This window comes from Chelonoidis abingdonii, chromosome 10 (genome assembly GCF_003597395.2).
Source record: "Chelonoidis abingdonii isolate Lonesome George chromosome 10, CheloAbing_2.0, whole genome shotgun sequence".
NCBI classification, from domain to species: Eukaryota; Metazoa; Chordata; order Testudines; family Testudinidae; genus Chelonoidis; species Chelonoidis abingdonii.
In genome coordinates this window covers 77225638-77253557 of record NC_133778.1, presented here as the reverse complement: position 1 = coordinate 77253557, position 27920 = coordinate 77225638, and the positions used below count along the sequence as shown (strand labels likewise).

The window sequence follows — 27920 nt, the reverse complement described above, 5'->3', positions numbered from 1 at the left end:
TTCATCTTCATTTGTCTTTTGGATGTTAAAAATCCAGCCGATTTAGAAAACAATAGGAGCCGGATTCTCTCCCTCTCTGATTTACATAGAACCCCTTTTTCCCCAAGCAGGGATTTGTTCCCCTATTTATGAATGGACACCTCTTCCTGCACTAGCAACATCTTACATTTAATGAGCATATCTCATGCCAAAAAAAAACTATTACTACTTTGCATCGTGGTAACATCCAGAGGTTCCGATCAGGGCTCTGTTGAGCTAGCTGCTATACAAACGAATACAATATAGTGCCTGCCTCACAGGCTCACAGCATCGAAGGCGATAAAGCAAGCTGGATAACTGGAAAAGGCGGGAGGGGACAAGATAGCAGTAGGCACACGTATGGTTGTCAAAGCTAAGTACTCTTAGGGCATGTCTACAGTGCAGCTAAGAGTGTGCCTCCAAGCCAGGTAGGCACTCACGCTAGCTCCCCTCAAGTGAGCATGATAAATATAGCAGGGTGGACATTGTGGCAGCGGCAGCACCCTGGGGTCACTGTCCAAGGAACAAGCCTGCCCAACCACCTGGGCCCGCACTCAAGTGGCCTGTGCCACCAACTATTTTTAACGCGCTAGCTCACACCGAGCTATGTTTGCGTACCCCCCTTGGGAAGCATGTTCCCAACTGCAGTGTAGATGTACCCCCAAGTGGTCAGAGTAGTTCCCCACCAGCTTAGCCAATGCTATGCTAGCAACCACCCTGTGACTAGGTTGACTGCTAGGACTACTTTCTTATGCTTTGGGTTGCAGGCTGGACTAGATGCCTTAGAGGATTGGTAACATACACTTCACTACAGTTAGGCAGGTGGAGTGCTGAGACCACGGCCTCTTATCTTGATTCTGACAGAGTGCTTGGTGGACCAGACAGCCTCGTGGTTAGCGCACCCACTTCTAGTCCCTTGCTTCTGTCAGGGCAGTAGAGGTGCCTGTTCCTGACCTTAACTGGGAATCTTTTGCTCTCCACCTGCTCTGGGCCTCATCCCTTAAAGGGGTATGCTAGGGGGACCCAGGCTCTCCCTCTCCATCAGATTCCAGGGCCCTACGGGAAGCAACACCGGCAGGGTCCTCCCTACAGCAAGTCCAAGTACACTTCCCTGGGCTACTTCCTACCAATAGGTTCCTTCAGTCTGGGGCATGGCCGCTATAGTTAAAACAGTAAGTCTCTCAACAAAAAAAGAGTCCAGAAGAGTAGGGCCCAACAGGATCTGCTGGTTCACAAAGGGCATGGCAGTGGTGGTGGTGGGAGAAGGTTCTTCCTGAGGGCCTTATCCAGTTTGTGGTCCTTTCTCAGGCTGGACCTTTTGACTAGCATCCTGGAAAAGATTTCCTGTCTCCTGCAATCTATCCACCCACCTTCCCTGGGCTTCTGAGCGCCCTTTTAACTCACTCCTGCAGTCGGAGCTTACTCAGAGGGTCTGGGGGACAGGGCTCTGTATTGCCTTTTAACCCCTTCAGACCCAGTATGGGGTTTGTATAGCCCATGACAGAGACCAATATGGTTTCCTTGTACTCCTCCATTTGTCCAAACCTGTTGACTCTTTTCTTATACATAGGTTATAAGCCAGTGGTGGGCAACCTGTGGCCTGTCAGGGTAATCCACTGGCAGGCCACCAGACAGCCGCCTGCTGCTCCCAGTGGCCGTGGTTCGCCGTTCCCGGCTAATGGGAGCTGCAGGAAGCAGCGCAGGTTGCAAGGACGTGCTGGCCACCGCTTCCTGCAGCTCCCATTGACCAGGGACAGCAAACTGCAGCCACTGGGAGCTGCAGGCAGCCATGCACATAACACAAACTGTCTGGCAGCCCGCCAGTGGATTACCCTTATAGGCCGCGTACAGTCTGAGGGCCACAGGTTGCCCACCACTGTTATAAGCAATTTGGGGCAGAGACCATGTTATTCTGTGTTTGTACAGCAAGTCACACAACAGGTCCATGTCTGGGGTAAGTCAGCACTACCCCACTACAAATTATAAAATGGCTGATGAGGATGACACACTTAAAAATCTCAACTTGCTAGGAGGAGTTGAATTATTTCTTTATTGTTGTTACACCATGTTTTGTACACCTGTAATATGATTCTTTGTTGACCAGAAATAATACATTTTCAGCTGTTTAAGATCTATGAATTCTCTATGTTGATACCTACGGTGTTTTTTCCACTCCCTGCCCCCCAACTGGGATCCAGCCTACATGTGTGGTTTTTCTTTTTTCTGAGCATTTCCTTAAGAGGTTTATTCTTTATATCCCAAATTAAAAAACTGCTCATGCAAAATCATCACAACCAGCAGCCTCAGTGAAGATCGAATGGGTCATGGAGACCAAATTCCCTTCTCTAAAAATTACCTAAGTTCACACCCATTGCCAGGGTATCTGAGTACCAATCTGCCCTATAACTAACCTTTCTAGCTCCAGGGTTAGGCATATCAACGGGTGGTGGTTTGGAAGATAGTTATGCCTTGGAAAAATGGAGGCCTCTCTTTCTCCAGGGCTGGCAGCATTTTTGTCTGACACCTCTTTAATGTAGTGTCTGTTCTGGGGACGGAGGCTCCCCTTTAATATAGTGCATTCTACTGACTCCGCAGCCCTGAGATTGTTCCAATTCTGAACTGGAGCGCAAGAAGGTGACTAGCAGGTCGCTTGTCTCTGGAAGGGCAAGGGATATAGAATAAAATGTTCTTCTCCTAATAATACTAGATTTAATCAAAGGAATGGAGAAGGGTCACGGAGCAAATTCCTGAAATTGAAGTCATCTGTTATAAATAAATATTCCTTGGTGAGGCTGGAGGCCCCTTTGGAAAAGTCCAGAGTGAAAATATTTCATTTCATTGGACACAATAAAAATCCTTCCTGTTAACACGAAGGATATGAGAACAAGTCTTACCACATTATGGGTTCCACCATCTGGGCTGATGCGTTCTTTTTCTACTGCATGCAAAGGGCCAACAAGAGAGGACACGGCCAACGTGAATGTCCCGAAGAGGGGAGACATTACTTAACATGGGCAATAATCTATTCTTTGGCTCATTTTCTGTTTTGTTCTGTCTTGAGCTGCCTCCTTGGTGTTTTCATATCCTTTCCTCTTGCCTCAATTCTGCTAACATGGTGAATAACTGAGCATGGGCTCCACTCTACCAACCAGTTTAGTTACATCAGTTAATGCTGCGCCCATAGCCTCAGTTCTTAATTTGTGCCAGGGCTTGCCAGGGCTGAGCCACAGCACCTCTAGGCTTGGCAGTTCATAGCCTGGCACCTCTGGGCTTGCCACATCAATTATGAAAGTAAAAAAACTGCTTGAGCCCTGGAACCTCTTTCATTACAAATTAAGCACTGCATGGCCCCCACCTGCCCTTTTGTTCATAAACATCACGCAGGTCTTTAGATCCAGCAGAAAGAGGATTATGCTTTGCCACAGGTCCTGAGGATTATTTGGTTCCTGATTGGACATATTTTTCAAATGTTTGATATCACATGGGATAAAACAGGGTGAACGTGTGTGTGCAGAACACACCCAGTATCTAAGTTATTGGGCTTTTACATAAAAATTGCGGGCCAGATCCTCAGCTGTTGTCAATCAGCATAGCTCCAGCTTGGGTTCTGGCCCCGTCTTTGTATAAAAATTGTAAAGCAAGTCCAGCCCTGACCCTTAGTGGCACTCTAACAAAGGGGACCCAAGACGAGCTCCAAAGTGCTCTAGAATAGGCCCCCCATTAAACAGCAGAGCTGTTAAAGATGAGAGCAGCTCCAATCTGCTCCACTGCCTGAAAATTAGATGCATCCCTTAGGTCTCTGGCAAGTTGCCAGTCAAACTCTCAGCGCATGTCAGAGTGAGGTGCATTGGCAGAGCTGGGTCAGGCTCAGGGTTCGAATAGCAGGAGGTGCAGTAGGCCAAGATTGAGGGGCCTGGGCAAAGCTGGGGGACGTTTAGGGGGGGAATTACAGAGGGCACTGCAGTTCAGGCATCAAATCTTTTTCCACCTCAAAAAAAGGGTCATTCTGAGTATGAGTCAAGTTCTGAGAAATGGCAGATGTTTGTTGGAAAACCACTTGTATGCTATTGAGAAACATCGTGCTCCCAAAAGCAAGCTACACTTGCCTGGGGCTTCAGCACTGGAAGAAGGGTGGTCTGAGAGTACCAGATGCAAGACGGTGGCTTCCCTCTGACTGCTCTAGCTCCCCGTTTGTGCAGTTGGAGGATCACCAGAACAGTTCCATTTTCATGCTGCAATTGTATTCAGAATCACACAGAACGGGAGAAAGCTGTGCTGATGTTGAGGCTTTTGAGATGTAAATTTGGATTAAGTGGCCATACTTATGGCTTCTTCATGGCTCAAGCTACGGCAGCCATTGAGTGCCCTCTTGGCCAATAATTAATCCAGAAAAGAAAAATGAAGCACATCAACTTTATTCACTTGCTAACTGACCCTCCAATGGGGAGGGCATTAGATTTGCCATTCCCAAACGCTGGGGATGGGACTTCACCAGTGGCGGAGAGAAGGGAAGGCCAGAGTGAGTGATTAAAAGATTTTGGGCTTTCAGAAGCGTTGAACACCCACAATTCCAGCTGAACTCAATGGAAGTAACAGGTGCTCAGCACCTCTGAAAACGAGTCCCATGAAACTCCTGGGAATAACTTTCTCAGCCCCTAAAAGAGAAACCTGGCTTCCTCCTCGGATGTGCTCAGAGTTCATATCAACACCGAACGGAAGGGGAGGGAGACCAGTGTGGATTCTATGGATGTGGAAGAAGGAGAACACAGACTCTGTGCTGGGAAAGCCACACCAATGAGCTTGTTAACATTTAAAGAGACAGTTTGGCATGAGACCACACACTGATTCCTGCCAAGTATTCACAAGAGGAAAGTATATTTAGCAACCAGTGGAATGCCAAAGCCTTGTCAAGGGAAAACACTTCGAATACATGGAATAGCAATCAGACATTTGCGAAGAAGCAATTTTCATAATGCATCCATCCATCTAACCACTTGGGCACCTGAAGTGTATCAGCAACTTAACTATACTTAAATCTCAAAGGACAGGAGTTAATGATCAAACATATGAAGCAAGAATACATTACTGAGGGTGACTGTCCATTTTCAAAGAGTTGTGGCCAGTTTTAGGTGTGTGATTCCCAGAAAAGTCAGTGGTGCTAATATCTCCACATGACACTTGGAGACTCGGCCTAGGGACTCCTGTGCTACAGAGCAAGCTCCCAGGAAATGCCACCTTCCAATATGCCTTCAGGCTCTGTCTCTCCTTAGTGAAACATTCAGGCATCCTGAAAAGTGGGGAAGCCAGAAGGGAACACATACTGCAGCAAAGCCTATCTGGTGGAAGTTATATGCCTCCTCCTACACTTCATTGTTAAACCATTCTCCACTGAGGACTTGATAGGTCAGGAGACCAGGAATGAAATACAGAGCATTTCACTGCAAAAGCATGGGCGCACATCCAGACTGGACTGACAGTGACTGGAAGCTATTCCCATCTGAAACCTATTTGGTAACATGGGAAATCAGAAGGTGGATGATAGCTTAGTAGTTCATAGAATATCAGGGTTGGAAGGGACGTCAGGAGGTCCTAGTCCAACCCCCACATCTGACTTTGAATGACTTCCCCACTGGCCAACAATCTTAGCAGAAAACCAAGGCTTTGCTAGGCTCTGGAGGCATAGCTCTTTCCTCCTTAGAAAGGGGTCTAAAAGTTTCCTGGGAGAGGGGAACCTGCCCCAGTCCTTCTAGGAGCACTGCTGGCATGCAGGGACAGAAGATTATTTTAAATGATCATCACTAGTGGTATCTTTGCCTCAGGTGCCACTCACCACCACGCAACATTGGGGACACAGCATGAAAACCCTGGGCACACAAAGGATCCCTTGTCCTTAGTGGGCTGCAGTGGGCCTGTGTGATCTGCTCCTATTTTTAATTAGGTCTGAGGAAGCACCAGAATGCATGCATCCACCAAAGGAGGAGTGGTACACTGGAAGGATAGATCAGGCAAGCAGTGGGTGAACAGTTGGTCATGCAGCAAGAAGATTGCGTGATAAGGCTTCAGTTATGGAATCAGAATGCTTGTTCATATAAATAAGGAATCAGATATTAATATACGCCAGTTAGGGCATAAGCTCTCCAGATTTCCCAGGCTTCAGCCTTCTCAGGTAAGAATAAGTTAGCACAAAACAAGCTCCCCAATGTAGGACTCCTCCATCACCTAAAGGTATTCTCTTGCACTCTGTCTTCTAAGCAGATACCTCAGAAGCCTTCCCAATTGCCGGTGCAGCAGAACTGGTGTTAACCCCGTTTACCAGGCAGTACTCCTGCACTCTCCTAGTCAGGACAGAGACCTGTTGGTGAGCAATGCTGGTAAGTTTGCCCTGTTGGTGCCCCTGCCCTACCCTTTCTGGGGCTTCCATCTCCAGGGCTGTTCATCTAGCACCTGAAATATTTGAAAACAAAAACTGGCCTACCCAACTCCTACATGCTCAAAGATGCAAGAGTGTGTGATTCACTGCCCCAGACAAGTGACCCACCCCGGCTCTTGTCCTGGATGTACATGCCTGCAAGGGATTGTGTGGGCAAGGGTGTGTCTGTCATGTCACTGTGAGGTTGCTAGGAGTGCAACGTGCATGGTAACAAGTGCCTAGTACAAACAGTGCCCTGAGGCTTTGTACTGTGATTCCCATTCAGACATTCAATATTTCCCTGCAAGCTGCACATGCCATCACCACAAGGCTGTACCATTAACAGTCAAGAATGGATGAGCTGGAACAGGCACAGCCCATCTCATTTCACTGAATGAAGAAAACGCCTGAGTGCTGAAAAACAGAATCCTGATGGATTGTGATGGGACATGCCCCCATCCCTCTGGTGGACAGGCTAACAAGCATTCCCAGTGGGCACGCCTGCAGAACATGCTCCACCTGGAAAAGTGGAGTTTAAAAGGATGAAACCAGCCACAGGGAGGGAAAGAATTTCTAGGAACAGGGAAACTGCCAGGGCCTGTGAGTGAGCTCCAGCAACAAGAGGAGCTCAGCCTGAGGCAGTTGCTAACCTTTTCCTTCATACCCCTCACTTGAAGCAGAGACACTATAACAGGGGTGGACAACCTGAGCCTGAGAAGGAACCAGAATTTACCAATGTACACTGTCAAAGAGCCACAGTAATACGTCAGCAGCCCCCCATCCGCTCTCCCAGCACCTCCCGCCCACTGGCAGCCCTGCGCCTCCCCCTCCCTCCCCACATCTCCCAATCAGCTGTTTTGTGGCATGCAGGAGGCTCTAGGCGGGAGGATTGAGGGCATGGCAGGCTCAGAGGAGGGAGCGGGAAGGGGTGGAGTGGGGGCAGGGCCAGTGGCAGAGCCAGGGGCTGAGCAGTGAGCACCCCTGGGCACATTAAAAAGTTGACACCTGTAGCTCCAACCCCAGAGTCGGTGCCTATACAAGGAGCCGCATATTAACTTCTGAAGAGTCGCATGCGGCTCTGGAGCCACAGGCTAGCCGCCCCTGCTCTATAAGATTGGTATAAGTGAAGGCCATGGAGGACTGCTTTGAGCCATTGGCCTGTGGTGGGTCTTGGGAAGCGCTGCCAGGGCTAGAGACTAGGGGACTGTAACTCGGACTCTGGAAAGACCCTAGGAGTGAGCTGAACTCCCGCTGGGAACAGCATGATTGCCCAGGACCAGGAGCTCCTATAAGGGACTTAGAGGCAAGAGACTCAAAGATACTACAGCTCGAGCCTAAGCTGAGGGTCTGCCAACGACACAGCCCCAGTGAGCTGGTTCCACTTTCAGATTCACAGCATCACTATCCTGACAATTCACCCCTTTACACACACCGCAGTCAATCAATGCACCTTGATGTTATTTAACTGCTGCCCCTTGGGTTAGCGTGGCTGGTTGACAATGCGTTGTGGGAGGTAAAGGAGGTGTCCTGCTCTAACCTGTTCTCTTTCAAAGCAGTTCCAATGTGCTGCTTTTATTTAGCCAGATCTGCAGAATCATGACATTCAAAGTCTGATTCCTTTCCCCCAGGGACACAGACAGAGGCTATTATTTCAAAAGCTGCATAGGTGCAACAAGGGAGTAAGACTCCACTTACTTGAACGTCAGCTCCTGGGGGGCAGGACCTGTCCGCGTATGTACAGGTGTCAGCTCAGTGGGGTCCTACTTCATGACTAGGGCTCCTAGGAGCTACAGCAATACAAATCATAAAACACTTTCCATCTAAAGTTCTCACTGCCCTTTTAAAACATCAATGTATTAACCCTTGCACAGCCTTCTGGGGACCCAAGTGAATGGAGCTTAGAGCTGTGGCAGAGTTTAGCAAAGTACAACCTCTAATTCTTTCCAGTGTAATCCCTCAGATGGATGCTAAGAAGATTCATATTTGTAAAGGACTTTGAGACCCCTGGATGAGATAAAGCTCTGTGGTGGTCAATTAGCCAAATCCTACAGTCCTTAAGGAGGCAAGTCTTCCACTGAAGTCAGCGGATGTTTTATGCAAAAAATATAGGGTTAGCTTCTTAACATGGAAACAGAACTCTGCAAGGACTGCACGTCATAATAGTATGCTCAAACCTCCTTTTGAAACAAACAGCTGTTCTAATCTACAAAGCACCTCCGCATTATAAGTCTTTTAAAAGGGAAACATACTGAGCTAAGAAACTAAATGGTAGATGTTCAGGCAAACAAAGCCTATCACTACAGAAAGGAAGTTTAAAGATGTGGTGTTTAAACACTGGATTTCGGTAGAGCTGCAGTGCTCCCCAAGAGGCTGTTCGTAGTAGTGCAGACTAAAATTAATACTCTAGCACCAGTAAGGATGAGAAAGTTAACACACTTATCCTTCATTTTTGGAAGAAAAAAAAAAGATTTTTGCATTCATGAAATGTGCTGGATTGGCGCACCTGCAGCCTGAAATACAATTACCACTAACACAGAACTTTTCCCCTTCAAAGCTCTTGACAAACAGGACTAGACTCCTCTAACCACAAAAAATGCAGAATGGCTAGTCTCCCACCACTGCTCACCCCATCCATGGGCCTCAACAGCGCCCTGGAGGGAAGCTTGTAAGGAGGCAGAGTTTAGTCTCCATCACTCTTTCAGTCTGGGCTCTCTGCTGGGGCTACCAATAATGGGCTCATTAGAGATGTTTGGATGGACCCAAGAGGGCACCGGGCAGGAAGCAGGTCGGGAAGGACAGGAACTGGTCTGTAAAGCACATTAAGGTGGGCACTGTGCTCTATCAGGGGAAAGGACAGTCATTCATTTCAAGTAAACCAAAAACCAAAGCTCATTCTGTACTTTATTAGTCTCCCATCCCTCCCTATTCCCAACAAGTAAAATATGCCATCTTCAAAGCATCAGGTTTACGAGAGAATGAATTGCCTTCTCCCAGAGGATGGAAGTCACATAATGGTACAGGAGGGTCAGCGTAATCTCCCCAAGTCATTAAGTAAGCAAGGGTTTCTTCCTTCCTACTAATATCAGAGATTAGTTCAAGTTGGGTTTTTATCAAAAATCCGTAACTGATTCTACCATACCTACATTCCAATGTTATTTATGAAATTATAGAGGATTGCAGCATAATTTCCCATACCTACAGCTAACATATCAATGATGTCATTTCTCACAACTTTATTGCAAGGCTCATGATACATGATGCGTTACTTAAAAGCCCCAGGTCTTGGAGACAAGTGATTAGATAAGAATCTCTACTTTCATTTGAAACAAAATGTAGTACATTTCTAGCCCTCAAGATTTCAAAGAGTTTAAAAATGTGAAAAAAATGCACTCTGAAGGCTCAAAATCTGGATGGTGAAGAGTGAAAAAAAAAACCAAACAGAATTTAGCATCTCATGATTGGGGGGCGGGGAGGGAGGATCTAGCGTGATTTCTGAACAGTCCATTGACTATTTATGACCAGTTGTATGCACTCACAGCTTAGGGGACAGTTGAGTACTTTATAGGCAGGCTCTGCAGCCATCCCACCTCAGGCTGTGATTTAATCAAGTCTCATACTTAAAGCAGGGTTGGGGCTGGGCCAGCAGTTGTATTGCTAGGGAAAATCCACGTATTTCAAGGAGTGAGTGGTATCCTCTTCTTGGAGTTACAACAGTGGGTCAATACTCAAGAAAGTTATTGGGGGAGGAGAGCCTTAGAACTGTATATTATATGACAGATGGACCCACAGTCCTGACCACAACTGGTCATTAGACATCCCATGGCTGTTTCTACTATAGCAGGGACACAAAATCCATGTAAGCAAGCTAGGGCAGGACCATTTTTTTGCCTGGGTTTGTACTGCAGCTAGCACACTGCGGTCCTAGTCTATGACTGAGGTTTATAGGCTCTACAGTAATACAAATAATATGGCCTGGTCACTTCGTAATGTGAGCAATTACATTGTGCCTGCCTAAAGATTACCTGTAGCTTCACTAAAAACAGTAATTTCACTTCCTGTCTATAAACCTGTTGTACAGTGTTCCTGGCTACTGTTAAATTGCTACCATATTCCATAGGGTGGCTGCTGTGATCTCTGTATAGCAATATGTGGAGTGCTCTGAGGTCCCTGATGGATGCTGCTGCATTTATATAGCATCCTCAGTGCACAGCATCAGCCACCTTACTGAGCATCACCCATGCTGCTTTTTGATGACAGGACAAAAAAGTCATTGGCATGCAGGGCTTTTGAGCCCTTTCAGGAAACAAAAGGATTGAATTAAAAAGAAGCTGCTTATTTAAGAAAGTTGACTTTATTTCGAAGTTATGCAAAAACATGTCTCTGCTCAGAGCTTTCTAGAAATCTAGCCACACTGCAATACAATTACACCTAGCCACAATTTTGTACGTCTCCCATGAGCTGGCCAGCTTCCAGATCAGCAAATGGCTTCTGTCTCCAGTTGTGTTTCACATACACCTGATGATCCTCACAGATTGCCTGGGAAATACCCTACTCTCAACACGGAGAAACTTCAAGGCAATTCAATGCAAAGAATGGCAATAGGTCCATGTCAAGTGGAATGAGACAGCAACAGAAGGGCAACAGGGTAGCGGATATAGCCTATCTAAACAGGGACATTACACTACTAGCTGGAAAGGGAAATCTATTGTTGGGCGGGAAGCAGCCACACAAACCAGGATGAGCTGACAAGGAAGTGGCTGATGCCAGGAGAGTTTGGCTGAAATGGGCCCTTCTCAAACCATTGGTTTCCTTTAGTCTCTGCATCCCTGACACCAATGACAACAAACCACTGGACTAGTCTCAATATTTATGAAAATAAAACCCTGCATACGTGAAACAGAGAGTAGCAGAATTCATCATACAGCAGGTTTTGCTTCATGTCCCCAATGCAGCATCCAGAGAAGACGAGATTGAGGAAGTATCAGAGGGGTAGCCGTGTTAGTCTGGATCTGTAAAAGCAGCAGAGAATCCTGTGGCACCTTATAGACTAACAGATGTTTTGGAGCATGAGCTTTCGTGGGTGAATACCCACTTCGTCAGACGCAGGTAGTGGAAATTTCCAGGGGCAGGTATATATATGTATATTACATTGGTGGACGTGCAGGTGAATGAACCAGTGATGGGTGGCTGATCTGGTTAGGTCCTGTGATGGTGTGTCGCTGGTGTAGATATGTGGGCAGAGTTGCATCGAGGTTTGTTGCATGGATTGGTTCCTGAGCTAGAGTTACTATGGTATGGTGTGCAGTTGCTGGTGAGAATACGTTTCAGGTTGGCAGGTTGTCTGTGGGCAAGGATTGGCCTGCCACCCAAGACCTGTGAAAGTGTGGGATCATTGTCCAGGATGGGTTGTAGATCCCTGATGATGCGTTGGAGGGGTTTTAGCTGGGGGCTGTATGTGATGGCCAGTGGAGTCCTGTTGGTTTCTTTCTTGGGTTTGTCTTGCAGTAGGAGGCTCTGGGTACACGTCTGGCTCTGTTGATCTGTTTCCTAATTTCCTCGTGCGGGTATTGTAGTTTTGAGAATGCTTGGTGGAGATTTTGTAGGTGTTGGTCTCTGTCTGAGGGGTTAGAGCAGATGCGGTTGTACCTCAGTGCTTGGCTGTAGACAATGGATCGTGTGATGTGCCCGGATGGAAGCTGGAGGCATGAAGGTAGGCATAGCGGTCGGTAGTTTTTCGATATAGGGTGGTGTTAATGTGACCATCACTTATTTGCACCGTGGTGTCTAGAAAGTGGACCTCCGTGTAGATTGGTCCAGGCTGAGGTTGATGGTGGGGTGGAAGTTGTTGAAATCGTGGTGGAATTTTCTAGAGTCTCCTTCCCATGGGTCCAGATGATGAAGATGTCATCAATGTAGCGTAGGTAGAGAAGGGGCGTGAGTGGACGAGAGCTGAGGAAGCGTTGTTCCAGGTCAGCCATAAAAATATTGGCATATTGTGGGGCCATGCGGGTGCCCATAGCAGTGCCACTGATCTGGAGATATATATTGTCATCAACTTGAAATAGTTGTGTGTGAGGATAAAGGCACAGAGCTCAGCAGGCCAGTTGTGCTGTGGCATCATCAGGGATACTGTTCCTGACAGCTTGTATTCCATCTGTGTGTGGATGTTTGTGTAGAGAGCCTCTACATCCATGGTGGCTAGGATGGTGTTTTCTGGGAGGTGACCAATGCATTGTAGTTTCTCAGGAAATCAGTGGTGTCACGGAGATAGCTGGGAGTGCTGGTGCATAGGGTCTGAGTAGAGAGTCCACATATCCAGACAGTCCTTCAGTGAGAGTGCCAATGCCCCAGATGATGGGCGTCCAGGATTTCCGGGTTTGTGGATCTTGGGTAGTAGATAGAATAACCCTGGTCGGGGCTCTAAGGGTATTGCTGATTGTTCCGGTGTTAGTGTAGGGAGTGTCCTGAGTAGATGGTGCAGTTTCTTAGTGTATTCCTCAGTGGGATCTGAGGGAAGTGGCCTGTAGAATTTGGTATTGGAGAGTTGTCTGGCGGCCTCCTTTGGTAGTCAGACCTGTTCATGATGACAACAGCACCTCCTTTATCAGCCTCTTTGATGATAATGTCAGTGGTTTCTGAGGCTGTGGATGGCATTGCGTTCTGCACGACTTAGGTTATGAGGCAAGCGGTGTTGTTTTTCCACGATTTCTGCCTGTGCACGTCGGCGAAGCATTCAATGTATAGGTCCAGACTGTCATTTCGACCCTCAGGAGGAGTCCATGTGGAAAGTTCTTCTTCTTGTGCTGTTGGTGGGAGGGTACCTGTGTATCAGTGCAACTGTTCAGTGTTGTCCCTGGAAAGTATTCTTTGAGTCCGGAGAGACTGCGAAAGTAAGGCTCCAGATCGCCAGAACTGTAATCATGTTGGTGGGGGGTGCAGGCAGATAAGAGAGTCCCCGGAAAGCCTAGACAGACTTTTCTTCTGGCTGAGTGTGTAGTTGGATAGATTGACGAAATTTGCTGGGTGGGTGGGGTACAACAGCGTCCCCATGTGGCAGGTAGGAGTTTAGACAGCTTACAGTCCTTTTTCCTTTGTAGGGAGGTGAAGTGAGTAATGTAGATCTCCTGTCTTATTTTAGTGAAGTCCGTTTTTATGGAAGTTTGGTTATTAATGAACGTCTCCAGGTTGGAGAGCTCTTTTTTGATGTTTTCCTGTTTGGGGAAGAACAATCAAATATTTTGCTGCTATGTCCTGGCGGACAGCTGGTAGGTGAATGAAGTAAAATGAAATCAAATTGAGAAGCAGTCAGGCTGCTTAACCTGGTACAGCTACACTCCAGGTGGTGTGTCTTCCCATGATTCCTCCAACAGGGGCTCAGTGTACTGGTGGCCACACACCACCTACTTGCCTACATCTCCTGCAAGTGGAATTCAGAACTTCAGGTCTGCTGACTAACACATATCCCCTGCTGGAGACAGAAGTTCACTTCTTCCTAGCGAGGAGGTTTAACACTCCCAGCTGTCTGATGCAGGCATCCAGCTGTCTGTCAGCTTCATTATCCCCCAAAGACTTCACATTAGCTTGCTCAGTACATTCTTTCTGCAAGGGAAGCAGCTCCTGATCAGCTGTGGAGATGAAAGCCAGTCATTAGGTCCTTCCTCGTTCAGACAAATTGGTACGAGTAACTATAAGAGTAATTAGGGTAGAGGAATGTTCACTGAGGCAATATGGGAGAGTACACAGAGCTGGAAATCATCATGGCTTGGGTACTCTTTCTGGCAAGAGGCTGAAGGACATCTGTCACAGCCACTCAAGGAATGGCAAGAGCTCCACACACACACCCCTCCTGAGATTACAAAATAGCAACTCATGAAGGTGTGAGCGGAACCCCATGCAGCAGCCCTAATGATGTCACAGGAGGCTGCACACCAAGGGTAGCTGCTTTGATAGCAAGTATCTACCTAGATGAACGAGCCCTAAATTGATAGTAAGACTGGATGCAGTGTCTTTTCCTCCCAAAAATGGCTTGATCTTTGGATTTTTCTCCGATGGCCACAAATAGCCTGTTCTACCTTCTAAACTGAAAAATTATTAGTAGCTAATGGCTCTTGACATGCATATCCAGGACTCCCTAGGACACCTATGGATCTCTGGGGCAAATCACAGATAGGGATTTAAACAGAGATGAAAAGTCAATATAATTTCGGTCAGAAACTTGGGCTAGTGCCTAACTATCACTTTCCCTATGTGGAAAATGGTAAAAGGTGATTAGCAATGAAGGCCGGCAATTCAAAGACTCTCATGGCTGACTTGTACACTAAGAGCAAGACCTTTCATGAGAAGGGGTACAGAAAGCAGAGCCCTATGTGCTCAAAAAAGAGTCTGTGAGTTCGGCTGACCCACGGATCAATAAGCCCCTAGCTGGGAGGGTACATGGTTGCCAGTCTTTTCAAAAATTGCTTTGCTGGGGACAGACCTTGACTTTTGGAGAAGGCACATCATGGCCAGATCATGAACCACCGCTTTGTACATCCGACTCAGCCAACCTTGCACACCACACATCTCTGGCTTTGAAGAGGAAGTGACAAAGCTGTAGACTGCCATCAAGTTTAACACCCAAATGCAGAACTTCACTGGGCCTTCCAGTCTGGACCTGGCTAAGTCCACTATCTCAAGGAGATCCTGAAACCATTTTATTGTTATTCTAAAGTACGTTGAGATCCTTGGAGGAATCACTCAAATTCTATCAGGAAAGGATCCATACAGGATTCTTCTACAGAGGCTCAATATAGAAGTTTATTAATCACACCCAAACTCCTCAGATCTTTGGGGAAGTTTTGATGTGGATCCAAACTCTTTGCATCTTTATTATTATCCACAGAAGTTAAGGGGACACTTCAAGTTTAAAAAAAAAATTAAAAAAAATGAATACTTAGATGTGTGATTAAGTGCTGTTACCAGCAATTTCCAAGAGTCCATTTGTGGGAGTCCTTCAGGCAGCAATAAGGGAGAGAAATTATTTTTAAAAAGAAAATGCTATTATGAAACCACAGAAAGTGACAGAGGGTTTCAGGGATGGGCACCAGGCTTGAATCTACTTTCAATTCATTTTTTGAAAGTGACTAGGTTTCAAGGTGACGGTGCCTGTTTCAGAAATGCCTAGAGTTCAAGACAGCACATCTGCTTTGATTTATCCAAGCAAAGGAAAAGTCAATTACCTGCATGGCTTTCTGCCTGTGCCTCAGAAAGGGTATTTTGGGTGGTCTCCAGTACCTTAGTCAGATGAACTTTCTCGCTTTTAAACATATGCTGTTTCTGATGGAGAGAGGCTATCGTGGTTTCTGATTCAGCTATCAACTGTTCTAATTTGGCCGCATCTGGCTGCTCACTAAAAAGGTAACAAGAAATAGAATGATCTTAAATTGGCACCTAAAGTCTCCATTGACCGTAGTATTTCAATTAGGCACTACAAAAATCCTAGTAGGAAAACAGAAATATAGGAATTGCCAGACTGGATCCTTCTAGCCCAGTATCTTGTCTCCAATAGGGGCCAGTCCAGATTCATCAGAGGAAGGTCTAAGAATCCCACAGTAGATGATGAGAGATAATCTGCCCCACATGTAGATCTCATCTTGATCTGTCATAGTTAAGAGATTGTCTCAAGCCCTTGAAGCATGTGGTCTAACGTCCCTTCCAGAAAATTTGTTATCAATAATTACAACTGTGGATATCCCTGATATTGGCCTGCTAAACCCAGGGTTGTGAGTTCAATCCTTGAGGGGACCATTTAGGGAACTGGGGTAAAAATCTGTCTAGGAATTGGTCCTGCTTTGAGCAGGGGGTTGGACTAGATACCTCCTGAGGTCCCTTCCAACCCTGACATTCTATGATTCTAAGTATCCAATCAAAGTATCCAGCCTGTCTTTCAAGAGCAAAAGTCTCACTGTAAAAGGTAAATCATAGGATTAGTGGAGCTGCACCTCCCCCAATAGGCCATTTGCAATACTGCAGCATGACGTTCATGCCACAACAGCAGCAAGAATAAGATTAACAGCACTAGCGAAAGTTCCATTCACGTTCTTTCCCATTTTTTGTGTGTGTGAATTTAATGCTTGTGAGAGGTGATCAAAGACAGCCCCTACACACTGAATATCGACAACATGCAGCACTTATATAGCACTTCCCACTTCAAAGCTCTTTACAAACATTAATTAGCTAATGACTGACGTCCTCTCTGCAGCCATAATAGAGCCAGTATGTCTCACTCCTCTCCTATAGGTGAGAGGAGATATTTCAGAAGAAGTTATTTTCATTTCAGTAGCATCCTTGGAGTCTCCAGTTAGGGCTCAGAGCCCCATCACGCTAGGTGCTATACAAACAAATAGGAAAATGACAATTCCTGAGTTGAAGAGCTGCTTGATTAATGATGAGATGCAACAGATGAATGAAACGAACAGGTGGCAGTGGTGGAGCAGCAACAATATTTTTGTGCTGTGTTTGTATAGCACCTAGCACAATGGGGTCCTGGTACATGCCTGGGGCTCCTAGGTGCTACAAGAACAATACACTGGCTTACATTCAAACTAGTTGCACACACAACACAGTTTGCCACATCTTGCCGTTACCATCTGGCAACATTTTGTAGGCATCACAGCAGACATGAGTCTCTAAGAGGGATCTGAAGGAGCATAAGAGAGTGACCTTAAGAATTTTTTGGGGGTATGCAAGGGACAGCATGGGAGAAAGCACTGAGGTGCTTGTGGGAGAAGTTGGTCCTGTCCTAGAAATGGGTTCTGAGATAAGTGGGACTGCGCAGGTGTCACTCATCTGGAGGGCAATTCCATGGGTTGGAGGCAGCTTTTAAAGGGATCATTTCACATACAGTTATGTTTTTCTAAAGCACTCCAGGAAGGCTTGCCATCGCCCTTGTGAGTCAGATGTAGCACAGTTAAGGCAGCAAGGGAAAATTAAGAGGACTTCCATACTCAAAGAGGAAGGATGGTCCAGTGGTTAGGGTGCTAGCCTGGGACTCAGAAGTACCATGTTCAATTCCTATTTCGCCAAACTCCCTGTGTGACCTTAGGCAAGTCACTTAGTCTCTCTGTGCCTCAATTTCCTCCCTCCATCTGTAACATAGGTTGACAGCACTTCAAAGGGAGGCTGTGAGAACAAATACAGTAAAGAGAAATGTTCAGATACTACACGAAAGGCAGTGGGAGCAGATAAGTATCACAGACAGATTATTTATACTGTAGTAGCGCCTACAACGCCAGTCAAGATCAGGGTCAGACCTACTCACTGGACACCTCCCCCCCCCCCACCAAAAGCCAGTCCCAGCCTCACAGAGCTTACAATAGAAGTACAATCACATTTTCATGTGAACAACATCATGCCAGACATTTGGGGGTTTTGTATATAGCCACATTACATTAAAAGCACAGAGTGCCACACACCACACTAGGAATGTCTATCACTGAAGTCATCTGAATGTGCAATTTTACCCTAAATTATGACTGCAAAAATGACACTGGGGGGCTCTGTGTGTATTGTTTCTAACGGACAGCAGATCAAATGCACTCAGTTTATAAGCTAAAGGATTTTTTTTTCCTGTCAGCCCAACATACTCAGTCTGGGCTCTGACAGTCATGGTTGGGTGGTTGTGAGGGGAGGGGTGGTTGGAGTCTTTCAACTCCAAACATCATGTCTGGTAAAAGAGGTTCTACAGGCCAAACTAGGCATTCAGTGGGGCTGCTCACGTGTAATTAAGTGCAACTTTGTAAACAGTTCTGATGATGAATAAGATAGAAGAATCCAGCTCCCCCTCTCCTAAGTGTGCTGGCTTGGCAAAACTAAGAGGAGTTAAGACTTATTTTTGTCACTCATCTGAGGAAAGATAATTCTGTAAACATGCAAAGAGCAGACATGAGCAACAGGAATGTGGCATTTGAACAGTCACTTTTCAGAAGACAGTAGGTTACAGGTGTCATAAATAGATAGCTAAGGGTTAATGTTTCTTTTACCTGTAAAGGGTTAACAAAGGGAACCAAACACCTGACCAGAGGACCAATCAGGAAACTGGATTTTTCAAAGTCAGGGAGGGAATTTTTGGACTCTGAGTCTTTTGTTTGTCTCTCAGCTATGAGAAGCCCCAATAGCCATTGCAATACTGCAGCATCACGTTCATCCACAACAGGCAGACAAGAATAAAGAATTAACAGCACCGCGAAAGTTTTCATTCACGTCTTTCCTCCATGTTTGTGTGTGTGAATTTAATGGCTTTGTGAGAAGGTGATCAAAGACAGCCGCTACTACACTGAATTCGACACATGCAGCACTTATATAGCACTTCCCACTTTCAAGCTGTTTACAAACATTTAATTCAAGCTAAGACGACGTCCTCTCTGACAGCCATAATAGAGCCAGTTATGTCCTCACTCCTCTCCTATACGTGAGAGGAGATATTCAGCAAGAAGTTATTTTCATTTCAGTAGCACCTTTGGAGTCCTCCAGCTTACGCGCTCAGAGCCCCATCGACGCTAAGGGCATAAAAACAAATGAGGAAGAATGACAATGTCCTGAGTTGAAGCAGCTGCTTGATAATGATGAGATGCAACAGAGAATGAAACGAACAGGTGGCAGTGGTGGTAGCAGCAACAGATATTTTTGTCTGTTTTGTATAGCACCTACGCACAATGGGGTCCGGTACATGCTGGCGGCTTCCTAGGTGCTACAAGAACAATACACTGGCTTACATTAACGAGTTGCACACAACAACACAGTTTGCCATTAAAAGGACATCTGCCGTTACCATTGCAACATTTTGTAGCCATCAAACACGCAGACATGCGTCTCGAAGAGGGATTGAAGACATAAGAGAGGACCTTAAGAATACTTTTTGGGGTCGGGTTTTTTTTTTTTTTTTTTTTAAAATTGGCGGGTGCAAGGGACGCATGGGAGCAAAGCACGGAGGTGCTTGTGGGAGATAGTTGGGTCCGGTCCGAGAAATGAGGTCTAGAGATAAGTGGACTGGCGCAGTGCGTGTCACTCATCGGAGGCAATCATGGGATTGGAGGCAGCTTTTACAAGGGACAAGTTCACATACAGTTAGGTTTCTAAAGACCACAGGAAGGCTTGCCCATCGCCCTTGTGAGTAGATGTAGCACAGTTAAGCACAAGGGAAAATTAGAGGACTGTCCATACTCAAAGAGGAGGATGGTCAAGTGGTTAGGTGCTAGCCTGGACTCAGAAAGTACTATGTTCAATTCCCTATTTCCCAAACTCCCTGTGTGACCTAGCAAGTCCCCACTTAGTCGTCTCTGTGCCTCAATTTTCCTCCCTGCCAATTCCTGTAACAGCAGGTTGACAGCACTTCAACGGGAGGCTGTGAGAACAAATCGTAAAGAGAATGTTAGCATAACCGTAAAGCAGTGGGAGCAGATAAGTATCACAGACAGATTTATTTTATAACTGTAGTACGCCTACAAACGCCAATCGAAGATCAGGTCAGACCTACTCACGTGGACACTTCCCCCCCCCCACCAAAAGCCCAGTCCCAGCCTCACAGAGCTTACAAGAAGTAAATCAGCATTGTCATGTGAACAACATCATGCCAGACATTGGGGGTTTGATATACGCACCATTACAACTTAAAAGCAAGAGTGCCACACACCACACTAGGAATTCTATCACTGAAGTCATCATGTGCACTTTACCTAAATTATGACTGCAAAATGAACTGGGGGGCTCTGTGTAATTGTTCTCTAAAACGGACAGCAGATCAAATGCACTCAGTTTATTAAGCTAAAGGATTTTTTTTTTCCTTCCAGCCTGCCAACATACTCAGTTCCGGCTTGACAGTCATGGTTGGGTTGTTGTGAGGGAGGGGTTGGTTGGAGTCTTCAAACCAAACATCTATCGTCGGAAAAGAGTTCTATCAGGCCACAATCTCAGGCATCCGTGGGCCTGCTTCACGTGTAATTAAAGTCAACTTTGTAAACAGTTCTGATGATGAATAAGATGAAGAATCCAGCTCCCCTCTCTAAGTGTGCTGGCTTGGCAAAACCTAGAGGAGTTAAGACTTATTTTTGTCACTCATTCTGAGAACCCAAGATATATTCTGTAAACATGCAAAGAGCAGACATGAGCACAGGAAAGTGGCAATTGAACAGTCACTTTATCAGAAGACATATGCTTACAGGTGTCAAATACGTAGCTAATAGGGTTTGTATCTTTCTAACCTGATAGTGGTTTAACAATACAACGAATTCAAACACAAATGTACGAGCCACAGAACATAAAGAAAAAGCACATGGATTTTCTATAAAAGCGACGTGAGAGACGAAGAGACATACTATATGGACTCTGCGTCTTTTGTGTTTGTCTCTCCGCTATGAGAAGCTGCTTCTTCTAATCTTCTGTGTCCAACTTGTAAGTACAGGTAGAAAAACCATATAGGCTTTTATTTGTTTTGGTGTATTTACATGTTGTAACTTGCGAATGTTTCAATTGATATCTTTTTGAATCATAGCTGTTTATTCATTTTTTTTCTTTAAGCCATTGATCGTATATGTCATCTTGATAAGATAAATTTTGATGCTTTTTCTTTTTTTATATAAACGTTTTTCTTTTAAGTCTTAGTTTGAGTTTTCTCTCAGGATAACCTCGCAGCACAAGGGAACGGATGGGAGGGGGAAGAGAGATAAAGATCAATCTCTGTTTTCCTTTGTGGTTGAGGTTTCTCTTTGTGGAAGAGAGGGGACAGGCTCCTGGTAATTGTGATGTATAAGAGATTGCAGTCAATACTCTCAAGTTAGCCAGAGAGGAAAGTCTGGGTGGGAGAGGGAGGGGGAAGGAATGGAGTATGTTCCTGCCGGAAGACGCATGAGCCTTCTGGGTGCTGGGGGTCTCTCCAGGGAAGGTTTGGGGAGACCCGAGGGCGCAAAACCCTGGAAATTTTGGATGGTGGGCAGCAGGATAAGAAAATCCATGCGGTAATTAAGCTTGGAGGCTTTATGCTCAAGCACCCAGATTTTTGAACGCTAAGGTCCAGTTGGGACAGAGGCTTATTACAACAGGTTAGCTTTGACCTGATTGGAGAAGAGAGCTAAGAAGTATTAACTTAATGCAGAGGTAGGTAACCTATAGCACGTATACCGAAGGCGGCACGTGAGCTGATTTTCAGTGGCACTCACACTGCCCGGGTCCTGGCCACCAGTCTGGGGAGCTCTGCATTTTAATTTAATTTTAAATGAAGCTTGTTAAAACAGTTTAAAAACCCTTATTTACTTTACATACAACAATAGTTTAGTAATATATTATAGACTTATAAAGAGACCTTCTAAAAACCTTAAAATGTATTACTGGCATGCAAAACTTTAAATTAGAGTGAATAAATGAAGACTTGACACACCACTTCTGAAAGGCTGCCGACCCCTGAGCTAACGGGTTGAACCCTCAGCTGAACTGAGCTTATGCCTGGCACAGCTGGGGAGAGAAGATGGCAAGGTCGCACTAAACTATCTTTCCATCTCCCAAATCATGGGTATTTAAAAACAGCCCCCAGCATAACTTAGAGCCTGCTCAAAATCACGCTGGCAGTAGAGATATCTTAGGGACCACTGTGCAGAGAAACCTTTGCTCCAGACCGAGCTCTCCCATCACCTGCCATGTCCTCAGCCCACATCTCTGCACCCTGACATACCTCCTTCACGTGTTGGGGGAGGGTAGGAGAGAAGTGGGTTGTGCACAGCCAGCTGGCAGTTGCTTTATGCCATTGGAAGATTCCCCTACACTGGGGGGAATCCTTGACTGACTCTTTAGAACAGCTTTCCTGCCACTTTGTGAGCAGGGCAAAGCTGATACACTAGGAAACAAGGATCAAACATAGCATCTTCTAAAAGTAATATAGGGAGCCAAAAATGTTGCCTCCAGAATACGCTGTACAAGTTCCCTTATTTGAAAAGGAAATCAACCCAGCAGGAAGACTCCCTCTGCATTTGAGGGAGAGTAAAGGGGAGGGATTGCCTGGTCTTAGATGAAAGTTTGTTACCATTGCTGCAAGTGGAATAGCACATCCGTGCTGTGTCTCAGACATTTTTAACATTCCCATCACTGTAGTATTTTGATACATGAATCTACAAAGAATCACTGAGGTCTAAGTGAATCTGATTGTTGCCACACATCAAGCTTCAAAACTGTTGAAGAATGGAAGATTTTTAAGGGACACTGCATTATCAGTAGCCATTTGCTTACGCTAACCCATGTGGGCTTGCTTTGTTTATACTGTGGATAATAACATCATAATAATTGGAGATATGCCAATCTCTTAGAACTGGAAGGGACTTTGAAAGGTCATCGAGTCCAGCCCCCTGCCTTCACTAGCAGGACCAATTTTTGCCCCAGATCCCTAAGTGACCCCCTCAAGGATTGAACTCACAACCCTGGCTTTAGCAGGCCAATGCTCAAACCACTGAGCTATCCCTCCCGCCCTGTGAAAGTGAAAGACACACCTAGCCAAAGGAATCAAACCTCTCAGCAGTCTCCTAGACTGGACCAAAGGACAGCTGGTATTTAATGCAGAAAGACAAGCAATAGGCCCCATAGAGTCCACCTGGCAATGTCCCCTCTCTACCCAAGCAGAGAGAACATCACAAACCTGCAGCTTCAACCGCATTCCACAATTGAGTCAATCAGGTACATAAGGGGCAGCCCTTGGACTCCTGGCAGTTCACCAGCCAGCCCACCCCTCTGATTATTCTCTATTACTCCCAGGAAACTAACTGCTCAAATGCTATTATTTGATTTCACATAATGAACAATCTTAAGCATACAGCGTATGTACAGTCTCTGTACCATTAATATAAACAGTTCTGTTGTGGTACATGTGCCTGTTTTATCAGTTTATTTGAAGAGGCCATGGTAGCACCCTGCTAATTACCCCAAGATCATAATTAGAAGTATATTGCAAGCCATATATTTTTCTCAAACATCCTCTGCTCTAACCGGAAGGATCTATACCTGGTATCTTGAGCAATATCCTTTTTCAGCCTTTTCAGCTCAGATGCAATAGCTTGAAGTTGTTCTTGAGTCTTGAATTCCTCTTCCAATACTGGATGCAAATGCACAATCTGTGCTGCCAGTGACAGACAGTTGTCTCTTTCTGCAACACTACAAGATCAGAGTACAAAAGCATTATTTCTCTTCCCAGTCACTGTTCTAGTGACTACAATTTGTGTTGGTTATATACAATAGAAGTGCTTTATATAACAGACCAGCATCAAAATTCAGCTATTGAGTTGTCTGTAAAAAGCCCTTTCACATTAATTTACAGAAAGTTTCCTGCCGAAGACCTTGTGATATCGCATTGACATTAAATCCACATACACAGGTTTCTGACTTAACAGTGCAGTCTGCAAGTACTATTAAAAAGTAGTTGTGATTAAAACAAAGCTAAACATGATGCTAATTAATTAGTAATATTAAAAGATTTATTAGGAGACGTACTATTGTGCTATTTCTGTCTCAAGATCTCATCCTTCTCTGTGCTCACTCTCACTTCGATTTCATGTACCTTACCCACCAGGAATGATAGCAACATCTGGAAAGGCAAAATAGGGAAAAGTATTCAAGTAAACACAAAACAAGCCAGACACTATGGTGAGATGAGAAGATTTATTTTTACAACAGATGTAACACTGGGTGGGCTGTCAGCAGCAGGGATTGAACCTTCCAACTTGGTTTCTGAAAGCCTCTAGTGTCTGAAACAGAAAAGCCAGCTCTGTTAGCCAAAGCTATAGCAGGCTCATCAACCTCTACGTGTGACCCAGCCATCACCAGAGAGGGACAGAGCACCTCACTGAGTGAGTGTAGTGGGTTACATCCTCATTAGTCCTGTGATGTTTTATTTCAATTAATATTTTTATGATAACATTAACTGTCATTAGACCAGGAGATGTCTATCTATTGGAGGTTACACAGGCCTGCAAGCAAGGAACCATAAGATCATTAAGCAAACCCAGGTCACACCAACATGGCCAACAGGCAAGCTTGGGTGATGCCAGTTTTTAAGCATACTCATCAGCCTGATGCTATTTCACCAGTCAAGAGCCTGTTTAAACCACTAAAAATAGATTTGTAACGAAAGCCCTCCCCCCCGCCCCCACAGAAACCATAATGAAATACATCCCCTCATGCACAAAAGTTTACCTCTAGGTCCCCACTGCTGAGGTCAGAGAGCAAGTCATCTTCATCCAACGTTAAATAGGACTGCACCTTTTCCATCTTTGACCCTGTAAAAAGAGATACATTCAGTGGTGTGCAAGAGGAGCCCCTAATGACATTTCAGCCACCTCAATGAAAGGTAAGTTGGACTGATTTCCTCTGGCTCCAAGGGAGCTCAAAGCTCTGGGTCCTGGCAAATCATCCCTGCCAGAAATGACTTATCCCTGAAGCTCATAGAAAGAGCTTCTGAAGAGCAGATTTTTTGGCTTTTGAAATTAACCGGACTGAACCAAGAGTCAGATATTTAAAATAATTCCCATGGAAGGACACAGCAAGAGTGGTCTTCACCCACAAGGATCCACTTAGCCATGTCCTCAATGTACTCTGCATATTTTCCAGGAGTAAAGTCTACGTATTTTTTTGGCAAAGTGCATGATGTTTGTTTACCACGTAGTATGGCCTCTCTTCACTCAGTTACTGTTATAAAAAAGTGTTGGCGTTCAAACCAGAAAATAAATGAATAAATTCCTCAGCCTCTCTTTTGCAAATGCAAAATCCCCTAGTCAAGAAGTTTATTCCAGACTAAGGGAGAATTTGCCAGAACCCCTTGGTAAAGTAGTGGTGGCACATTACTGAGTAAACAAGTCCATTCAGATAACACTGAGCTTTTGGGGCCTGTTCCTACTGAACTGACTCTAGAATGTTGCTACTGATTTCAAGGGGAGCAAAGCCTTTGTCAAGAACCTCTGTAGAAAACACATTATCATCTCTCCTCTACAAACCCACCTGCAAATCCTTTTTGAGCCACCAGTAAAATGAGCAGACCAGGCTCAGCTTGGTCTCCAGTGGACCACCATTAAATCCCTTCAAAAATCTGTCAGCCAAGCAGCCCCCATCTCACTGTGCCCCTGGCTGGACCAGAGCGTGGAAAGAACTGCAGTGAGGAGCAGGCAAGTGGGATCCTAGAAAGAGGAGTAAGTGGCAGGGAGGGACAGATATTGGGGGTCCCAGCCCACTCCACCAGCTGTAACCCATCTTCCTCCAGCAACCCCGAAGCTTCCCCTACCTCAGCCACCCCCACAAACCCAGCTTCCCGTATCTACTTCCTGCCCCCCCAAGTCCCTCCATCCAGACCTCCCAACGCCTCCCATCTTCAGCCCCTCCACCCCAACCACCATTCTTTGGCCTCCTTTGCCTTAGGCAGTCCTCCTCTGCCTTCCCCACACACGCCTCCCCCAAAGCCTCAGCCCTCCCGCACTTCAGCCCCTCTGCCCCAGCCGCCCCAGACCTCCCCCACTTCAGCCCCACTGCCCCAGCCGCCCCAGACCTCCCCCACTTCAGCCCCTCTGCCCCAGCCGCCCCAGACCTCCCCCACTTCAGCCCCTCTGCCCCAGCCCCCCCACCCTCCCCCACTTCAGCCCTTCTGCTCTAACTCTCCCCCACTTCAGCCCCTCTGCCCCAGCCCCCCAACCCTCCCCCAATTCAGCCCCTCTGCCCCAGCCCCCCAACCCTCCCCCAATTCAGCCCTTCTGCTCTAACTCTCCCCCACTTCAGCCCCTCTGCCCCAGCCCCCCAACCCTCCCCCAATTCAGCCCTTCTGCCCCAGCCCTCTCCAGCTCCTCTGCTTCAGTCTCCCCAACTCTCCCTTACTTCAGCCCCTCTGTCCCAGCCCCCCAACCCTCCCCCAATTCAGCCCTTCTGCTCTAACTCTCCCCCACTTCAGCCCCTCTGCCCCAGCCCCCCAACCCTCCCCCAATTCAGCCCCTCTGCCCCAGCCCCCCAACCCTCCCCCACTTCAGCCCTTCTGCTCTAACTCTCCCCCACTTCAGCCCTTCTGCCCCAGCCCTCTCCAGCTCCTCTGCTTCAGTCCCCCCAGTCCTCTCCCACTCCGGCCTCTCTGTCCCTCACTTCGGCCCCAGACCCCAGCGGCTCCCACCCAGCCCCACTTGATGGCGCGAGCTGCACCGACCTCGCACTGCTGTCAATCATCACATGCAAATGAGCACGCGGGCTAATTTGCATATTTGCGCTCCGCTCCCCTCCCCCCCGGGAGCCGGCTGGATCTCCCGCGCGCCGCCCCCTCTCCCGTTTTCAAACCCGCCGCTTGCAGTGAGCTCATCACCCTGCGCCGCGGCCGCAACCATAGAGCTGGGGCGCGGCGGCCGCTCTACGGTCCCCTCCGGCGAAGGCGCTCGTTCCGGTGGCGCGCGCGCCCCCTGCTGGGCGGAGGGACAACAACACGCCGCCTGCTGAAACTCCAGCTCTGGGAGCCCTGCGATCCGGGCAGAGCGATTGCCAGGAGCAGCCTGAAACCCCCAAACCTGAAAGGCACCCGAGCCAGGTGGCCACTGAACAGAGCAACGGCCATCCTGGGGCAGACCAACGGCCCATCTAGCCCGGTAGCCTGCGCCTGGCGGCGGCCGGGCGCTGATCAGAACAGGGCAATTTATGGGGCATGAGCCCTCCCCTGCCCTCTGCTCCCAGCACCTGGCAGTCAGAGGCTTAGCGATACCCGGCGCAACGGGTTGCATCCCTGACCATCCTGGCTAATAGCCATTGATGGACCTATCCTAGGGCAACCAGACAGCAAGCGTGAAAAATCAGGACAGGGGGTGGGGGGTAATAGGATCCTATATAAGAAAAAGACCCAAAAATCAGGCCTGTCCCTATAAAATTGGGACATCTGGTCACTCTAATTCTCCAGCAACTTATCTGATTCTTTTTTGAACCCAGATGTAGTTTGGGCTTTCACAACATCCCCTGGCAACAAGCTCCACCAGTTGTGTGAAGAAGTAGTTCCTTCTGTTTGTTTTAAACCTGCTGCCTATATGTTTTCTTGGGTGACCCCTGGTTCTTGTGTTATGTGAAAAGGTAAATAACACTTCCTTATTCACTTTCTCCACACTGTGACAGAAGGTACCCCTGTACTCACACACCATTGTAATAATCTTTGTACAGAGTATGTTTTGCGGTATCAGTTGAAAACTCATAATTTCCTAGCCCTTGTCCTGGTAAAATATGTGTGGCCAGATTGTATTTGAAGTTATAAGATTCCCCTGTATGGTGTTATTAATACATGTTCCAAACTGAGGTAGGAAAACAGGTCTGTCCTAAATAAAGGAGTGTGTGCTCTGCTTCATTTGCATTTAGGTAGTAAACAGAGTCATCAAGCAGAAAGGGGAGATAAAGCTCATACAGGTGAGGGAAAGCAGGGAACATCTTTCTCCATAGATCTTTTGTCTCCTAGTACCAGCTGGAAAAGTTTTTCAAGATT

General features: G+C 46.5%; 1 protein-coding gene across 7 annotated transcripts in view; it reads right to left on the bottom strand.

Moving 5' to 3' along the window:
* The window catches only part of IGFBP2 (insulin like growth factor binding protein 2), a 186996-nt gene extending 160241 nt beyond the window's left edge, over nt 1-26755 (bottom strand). Inside the window, exons 1-7 of one of the 7 annotated variants that reach the window (XR_012656676.1) lie at nt 25429-25792; nt 24632-24714; nt 23930-24023; nt 23444-23593; nt 15646-15815; nt 14904-15417; nt 13500-14052 (exon numbers count right to left, since the gene is read on the bottom strand). The gene's annotated coding sequence lies outside the window, so the exon portion shown is untranslated. Of the gene's footprint in view, nt 1-13499; nt 14053-14903; nt 15418-15645; nt 15816-23443; nt 23594-23929; nt 24024-24631; nt 24715-25428; nt 25793-26615 lie in introns of those variants that run through there. The other 6 variants (XR_012656675.1, XM_075070320.1, XM_032764432.2 and 3 more) reach the window with 6 other exon arrangements.
* Between the last annotated feature and the right edge of the window lie 1165 nt (nt 26756-27920).